The sequence below is a fragment of the Branchiostoma belcheri genome, unplaced genomic scaffold (genome assembly GCF_001625305.1).
Source record: "Branchiostoma belcheri isolate BF01 breed outbred unplaced genomic scaffold, Haploidv18h27 scaffold67, whole genome shotgun sequence".
In the NCBI taxonomy this organism is placed as follows: domain Eukaryota; kingdom Metazoa; phylum Chordata; class Leptocardii; order Amphioxiformes; family Branchiostomatidae; genus Branchiostoma; species Branchiostoma belcheri.
In genome coordinates, this window is record NW_017804320.1 from 1,681,077 (window position 1) to 1,689,257 (window position 8,181).

The following is an 8,181-nucleotide window of genomic DNA, read 5'->3' on the forward strand; positions in this document are numbered from 1 at the left end:
AGGTCGCAAAGTAAGAGTAGGAACAACAACATATTACCATGTAACATAGCCGCTATGTGATTCAAATCATGGCATCTTTCTGACACGTAGTATGAAGCAACTGGAAAGGTGTGTACTTGAAATGGTGAAGAGTCCTAATAGAGACAAAAATTCATTGGACTACCAGTATTTCTAAATTAATAAGCAACTGGAAAGGTTTATAAAATGGTAAAGTGCTCACGTAGGTCACAAAGTAAGAGCAGGAACAACAGATTACCATAGAACATAGCCGTTATGTGATTCAAATAATGGCATCTTCCTGACACGTCAACACTCCTATGACAGTACCAGCGCCCTTAGTGATCATCCCAGTTTAAGCGAATGTTGCCAAATGTGATTCTGCTGAAATTACGCGGATTTAATTTAGTGGATCCCATGTTTCTTAACATCATTAAGGCGTTATCAAATAGAATGCGCCCGTCCTGTAGGGCAATGGTGCACGGAGGGTAATAGTTCCAATCATACTCGGCGAGTTAAAGTTGCGCCTTCACTGCCGTACCTGATAGAGAACATCATTTCCTCCGCTTCAATTTCCGTCTAATCCGTCCGGCCTACCGTAATGGGGCGACCTCCCGATGCCGTGTTGTGTAATCATGCAGCAGCCACGCACTCCCTTCCAGGAACATTACGGTACATTGCTCAAAACTTTCCTCCGTAAGGCCACACCGACTTAATTTTGTGGATGACATCCACGCGCGCATGAATTTTCATCCGTTTCCAAAAAAAAAGTTTTCGACCATACTGTACAAAGCAACTGCAAAATTAGCAAATGTAAAACGAAGATTGCAAAAAAAATATTGGAGAACGATACTTATGTCTTAGAATGTCAAAGTCAATTCCAAAGAAAATGAAAATAAAGATTCTATTATTCGCCATACCATGTGTTTAGTCATTTGATCTACCTTCATGACCACGTACATTTCATAATGAAGTCAACTTTTTTGCCAAACTTTTTTATTCGCACGCTTGCATTAGTTTCGAGGTTCTCAGAGGATGTCATCCATATAATCAAATCAACATGGCCTTATCTGTGAGCCAAACGACCAGACTTCCTTGGGAAAAGGGAAACAAACCCAGGCAGGGTCCTGTCGGCACATGACCGTTCTGTCTCTAAAGAGAGTGATTCCAGCTTGACGTTTTTGATCCCCAGTAAGCAGAACTATGTCTCTTGGGTCCTGATCTGCACAACTTCCAGCTCCAAAGTTCTGGTTTATCTAAAGCCACACGTGCACACAGTTACCACTACACTAATCACGAAAATCCCTTAAGCCTTCCGTTGGTTCCCCGATTTCAATCCGTGTCAGACATGAAAAAACCGTAAATGATATAAAGTTCAAGGGAGTCTGACATGGTGCTAGGGGAGTCCTTACTTCTGTGTGCCGGGTGGACGTTTTTAACACCGGAACACATTTGTACAGAATTACAGTACATCCATCTACACTGGAACAGCAAGACCATAACCCTATATATCTAGACTAGGCTTTTGGGGGACTTTTGGGACTGGGGGTGGGGGAGCTCAATGCCCCCCCCCCTCAGAACTCGTGAACAATATATCGTATGGCCACGAAATTTTAAGAGGACGGTGTACTAGTAATAATTAATCGTCACAACAATTTTCATATCATTATAACATAATTTGACATCATTATGATGTCTTTCATGTGATTTATTGCCTAAAACCATTTTTCTCTTAAAACCTAATAGTATACAACACGAGTTTAACACAAACGAAAACTTATTTTTTTTATCTCACGGCTATGAAATTGTTGCCAACAATATTTTAGGAAAAGTCACAAAGTTTGGTGGCCCTATGGCAACGTTATCCGGCATCAAAGTTGGCGCGAGCAATTTTAGCCCCCCCCCCCCTCCCCAGTCTAGATAGGGTTAATACAACCATGCCACAGCATAATGAAATTGACAAATGACAAGGATTAAGGGGATCGACTGTGAGGGACCCGTTGGGACTTCTACCGAACCGCCTGTTTTAATAAATAAAGACGTAACTAGCTATATTAAAGCTAACGCCATTTATTACGGATAGAAACGTATCCATTACGTACGAAATGGCTGTTTTATGTGACGGCCATGGCATATTATAATGTACTACACGTGATAGATTTAGTCTGCGTGTCCGGTAGAGATGACCCTTTGGAAGATTTTTCTGTCCTTTTAGGCCACACCCGACTTAATTTTATGGATGACATCCGCGCGCGCATTGATTTTCGCCTGTTCTCAAAAACATAAAAAGATCACGTCCTCCGAGGCTCTGGCCTGGCTTTAGGCCTGGGTAGTCCATGGTGGTAGGCGACAACGAAGCCGGTGGTAACTCTGGAGGATGGCACCCAGGCTACCGAATTGAAGCTCCGAGACTCAAGAACTCGGTACATACGTGCAGTGCCGATTCATAAGGCCAGCATGTGCCGGCTTGTCGTGTACGTCACTATGTAATGCGCCAAATTCACAATACCAGCTTTGTATTACTGTGGTTTGGTAGCATTTTTGGCCGGATTTTTCTTCTTTTTTTTTGGGAAATGAAATGAGGATCTTATTTTCATAATCAGTGAGAAAAATGTATCATTTCGTTAGTCGGAACGGTTATCCTCTTTTGGCGAAGGTATGAGATCGTGGAACTCTTGTTTTTTTCACCTGAGCACAAACCTAGATAGGAGCTTATTTGAGGCACCAGAAATAGTTCTAGACCCTCAATCTTGGTTTGGTAACACTGGACTCTGGGGGCCAATTTGTAGCTAGTTGTGCGAAGGTACGAGGTCTTGGAACACTTGTTGTGTGTGTGTGTGTGTGTGTGTGTGTGTGTTTGCTCCTTTTAACCTGAGCACAAAGCTAGATGGGAGCTTATTTGATGTACCAGAAATAGTTCTAGACCCTTAATCCTGCTTTCGTAACACGGACTCTGGGGGCCAATTTGTAGCTAGTTCTGCGCACACCACAAATACCTGTGGGAGTAACGTAACAACTACGGCACTTTTGATTAATTTCACCCACGTCAAACCAAGGACATTCTACATTCTGTAAAACGTTCTTGGTCAAACACGAAGTCAACATCAGATACTGTACATGTCATTAGGCCACAGCAAGTAAATTTTATGGTTGACATCCTCCACAGACCCCAAATCTAATGCGATAGGGCGGAAAAAGAACAAGGCGAGCCAGAAAGAAACAAGAATTCCTACATTTCCAAATTTTGACATTATTGCTAAACAAGAAATGATGCCTATATTGTGATAAGTTTACTGCCAACTTCTCACTGAAACAACTTTGAAAAATAAAGGTCTTCAATCATTATATAAATAGTTTTGATTCAGTGGGAACATCACATATACACATCCACTATCACATATAAAAGGAATTAAATACATCACTGCATCAATTTAAGTAAATACAAAATATTAAATCAGAGCCTTGTCTTGTCTCCTCTCTTCATATTTATCTGCCATCCACGTTCCGGCATGGCAACAGACATCTTTGCCCATTTTCGCCATGTTGACCGCTGTCAGAGGGCAAAATGTCTTGTTTTTTCCCCAATCAGGCGAAAATCAATGCGCGCTGATGTCATCCATAAGAATTACTTGCTGTGGCCTTAGTCAGATTTCCTAATGTACTGAGATGAGTTAAAGCAGTATACCACGAGCGGCCTTTTGATTTTGATTTATTAAAATTGCAACAGTGCAATGCACGTAGGACACAGGCAGCTGTTGCTGGTGTTGTGTCCCACACATAGAAACAAATACAGGACAGACAATACTCATTTTCACTTGAGTTAGTGGGAAAAGTCGTGTAAAATGCCTTTCCCAAGGGCACAAGATCGGTGGCATGTCAGGACTCGAACCCGGGACCTCCTGGTTGCGCCACACGACCACCAGCGTTTTTTTCCCTTCATTTTATACGGGGCATTGACGCGGGGTAATTATTCTCCAAAATAGACATCTCAGCGACTGAAGCCAACTTTGCCGGCAGTGCTATTTCCCCGGAGACAGACTGTGCTCTTTATCCGTCATTATCTAATAGAGTGACTGGGCTCGTCACGCCAGCAGGTATTGATTAAACTGGGAGTCTGCTTCTTTCGTGAAAATGTCGCGACGTGGTGTGTTGGACGCTATAACATTGGCGTTGTTGAAAAAAATTGGCGTTGTTGAAAAAATGACGTTCAACAAAATTGGCGTTGTTGAAAAAAATTAGCGTTGTTGAAAACAATTGGCGTTGTTGAAAAAAATTGACGTTGTTGAAAAAAATTGGCGTTGTTGAAAAAAAATTGGCGTTGTTGAAAAAAATTAGCGTCGTTGAAAACAATTGGCGTTGTTGAAAAAATTGACGTTGTTGAAAAAAATTGGCGTTGTTGAAAAAATGGCGGTGTTGAAAAAAATTGGCGTGGTTGAATTGTTATTAACCCCCTGGTTGGGGGGTACGGGAACCAAGAGGTCAAAAATAATAGAGGACATGCATGTGCTTATAGTTTTAAATGTCGCAGTACCTGCCGTATAGTAGCGTGCGTAGTCCAGTGGCTAGCGACCCTGCCTCCACCAAGAGGTTGGGAGTTCAAATCCCGGCTAGTTGTCGCTCACCCGACATGCACGCTACAGGAAATATCCCTACTGGAAAGGGTCACAATCCGTTACGCTGTGGTCCACTGTTCATTGTGCTTGTTGAAAAATATGGGGAATTTTTCAGGTACACTGATCCTGTAAATACTGTACATAGCATCTGCCTTCTTTGTCACAACCTTTTTATTGCACCCAGATTATGTAAATATTGTAACTTGAACAAAATAGAAGACGAACGCCAGTTTGTAACGGAATGTGAACTGTATAGCAAAGAGAGAAATGAACTGTATAGGTTTATACAGAACTTATTCCTCTATTTCATGCACTTAAGTACTGTAGAAAAATTCATATTCCTTCTGCGACTAGACAAACCACCCATCGAAAAACAGATGTGTACCTTCGACTACAACTGAAAAGCGGGAAGTTGAATTTATAGAACGATAGTTAGTCAATTTTGTATCTGTTAACCGTGTCCATTCATCTTGTTTTGTTGTGACCTGTACTTATAGCCAAGTGTGGCAGAAATGTGCAATAAAGGTCTTCATTTATTCATTCATTTAATTTTTTACTGACAATTTTGCTTCTGGTAGATCTATGTCTACATTAAGCGCGCTGGGTCAGCAGAATTTTTAGGACACGGTCAGTGACCTGGTCCGCAAACCGTTAACTTAAGGGCTTCCCGCAATCGATGCCCGTATATTCCCGCTAAGAAAGACAAATCAGTTAGGCCCTTAACACACCATCCCGCTCCATGAAAGGACAGTAAATACTAACGAATTTTAACGGTCGATATCGCGAGGCTCCATCCATATCCTGCCCCCAGCCAACCTCGGCCCTTGACATCTGACCCCCTTTCTCTCTCTCAAACGGGTGTAAAAAATCAATGAACGCAGACATTCTAACTGTCCAGTCAAATCACACAGTCATGACTTTATTTCCGCTCAGAATTAATGACAGATATGACTAAGAATATGTGACCTTTGCACATCTTGTTCTTAGCTTTTAAGTAAGCAGAGGGTGCCATCCGTTTTGCAACGGGGACCTTGCACTCGCTAAGGCCCCCATTCCACTAGGACGGCGCTCTCACGGCGCTCTTTCTGCGACCTGAAATTGGTCGGAGCGCAGAGAGAGCGCCAAGGCCGCCATGGGAGGGCCATGAGGTCGCCATGAGGTGGCCATGAGGTGGCCATGAGAGCGCCACGAGAGCGCCGTGAGAGCGCCACGAGAGCGCGATGAGAGCGCCATGAGGGCGCGATATGAGCGCCATGAGAGCGCCATGAGAGCGCCACGAGAGCGCCACGAGAGCGCCACGAGAGCGCCATGAGAGCGCCGTGAGAGCGCCATGAGAGCGCCGTGAGAGCGCCGTGAGAGCGCCATGACAGCGCCATGAGTGCGCCATGTGAGCGCCACGAGAGCGCCACGAGAGCGCCACGAGAGCGCCACGAGAGCGCCACGAGTGCGCCACGAGAGCGCCATGAGAGCCCCACGAGAGCGCGATAAGAGCGCCGTGAGAGCGTGATAAGAGCGCGATGAGAGCGCCATGAGAGCGCTTGGCGATCTCTCGGCGCCCTCTCCGCGCTCCCGCCAATTTCAGGTCGCAGAGAGAGCGCCGCGAGAGCGCCGTCAAGTGAAATTGTGATATACATAACCAGAAAACAAAAACGGATGGCTCCAATGCTACGAGAATTCAGCGAAAGACAGTATTTCACTATTGATCACCCCCTAGTGGTATCCATAATTATTACAGTCTAATGATTCAGTTTCACGGCTGGAAGAATCTAAAGATTTATCCATCAATTAATTGGATTTCTATTAGTTCGTTGAACGTAAATAATGTGATTTGGAGGTTTTAATGTTTCAATTTATTTCTATCGTTGACTTATAATCGATTCAACTCAAAGGAATAACTGTAGACTGAATGAATCAAAATTTCTATTTACAGAAAGTTGGTGAAGATGGTCTAAAGACCACTTAGTTCGTCACATTGCATTCTAAAGACAGGAGTGTATTCCGTATCTGTATATCCGGTATAAATGTAATTGCCCCTCGGCGTAACACACCAGCTTCGCAGGCACGCGGCGCGGCGGCAGCTGGCTACATTACACAGGACGACTTGTTGCACCTAGCCTTTAAATATCTAACTCTAAGCATGGTTTAAAAATCCTGGGTGCATGTACATATATGTGCACCTAAGTGCACCAAAATTTGGAGCTGTGCACCCAATCTTTTTATGTGGGTGCAGCAGTGCACCCAAAAAGATGTTAAATGTAGTAGTATACAGTATATTCTTAACATCTGAGTGTCAGAAAAATAATCAAATTATTCTTATAGTAATATTCTTTAGATATGAAACATGATCAGTTTTTGCTGACAATCTCCTTGTTTTATCTTATGTGGTGCACCCAAAAAATTTTGTGCACCCAATTTTTAGGTAAGGTGAACCAGTGCATCTATTTCCAACAAGACTGGCAATGAAAACATACATTGCCATGGCGACGATGGTTGCTGTTAGGGTTATTGTTTCCATGATTTCATGATTTTGAGGAAGCCTTGGTACCCCCTACCCCCAAGGGTTTCCAGGAATGTGGGCATGTCAACAAACAGAGCTGGGAGACATTCCTGTGGATATTCTATGCCTGTGGACAAAATTTCTGCATAATTCCTAGAATTCTTGCAAACTGCACACAATACTGTACCATTAAGCTCCCCCTGAAGCGTCGTCAAAATGAATTTCGATCCCTGCTATCTAGTGAGGATGCCCCCGCTGAACTTGGTGTAAATGGATGGGGAAATATGCTGATATGAAACATAATTGGTTTTCGCTGACTTATTTTATCTCATAAGGTGCACCTGAAATATTTTTGTGCACCCAAGTTATTAGGTTGGGTGCAAGTTTTTAGGTTGGGTGCACCATTGCACCTATTCCCAAAAATAATCCCTGTGTATCTAGTAAGGATGCCCCTGCTGTACTTGGTGTAAATGGATGGGGAAATATGCCGGGAGTTTGATGAACAGCGTGACGCATGGGTGGGCAGGTGAACGGCACTTCGTTTGAAGCGGAGCACAAAATTACACATTCCAATAACACGGTTGTCGTACCAGCCGTCCGCAAGGAACGCCGAAATCCCACGACCATGGCTAGGTCGGGTGTTATACTTCTTTATTAAAATGAAATATAATTTTTAGCACCAAATGTCATCTATGTTCAACTTGGTAAATTTGTTATTATTATTTCTAATAACTTATAGCTTAATCAACTTCCTATAAATTATTATTAATTTTATCATTACTATCATCACCATTATCATTATTGTTATTTATTGTTACTATTTATTGTTACTCATTAGTTACCGTTTTCCATTATTATCATTGTCATTATCATTATTAATCTTATTGCTTTTCATGAGTTGATCTATTTTCTTTATTTGTGTAATAAAGGGCCCCACTGAAAGCAGTGCTATCACTGAGTGGGAAATCCTACATAAATATGACGGAAAATAAAAGTAAAATAAAGTAAAACAAAACAAAACAAAATAAGATAAAACAAAATAAAAGAAAACAAAATAAAATAAAATAAGGTAAA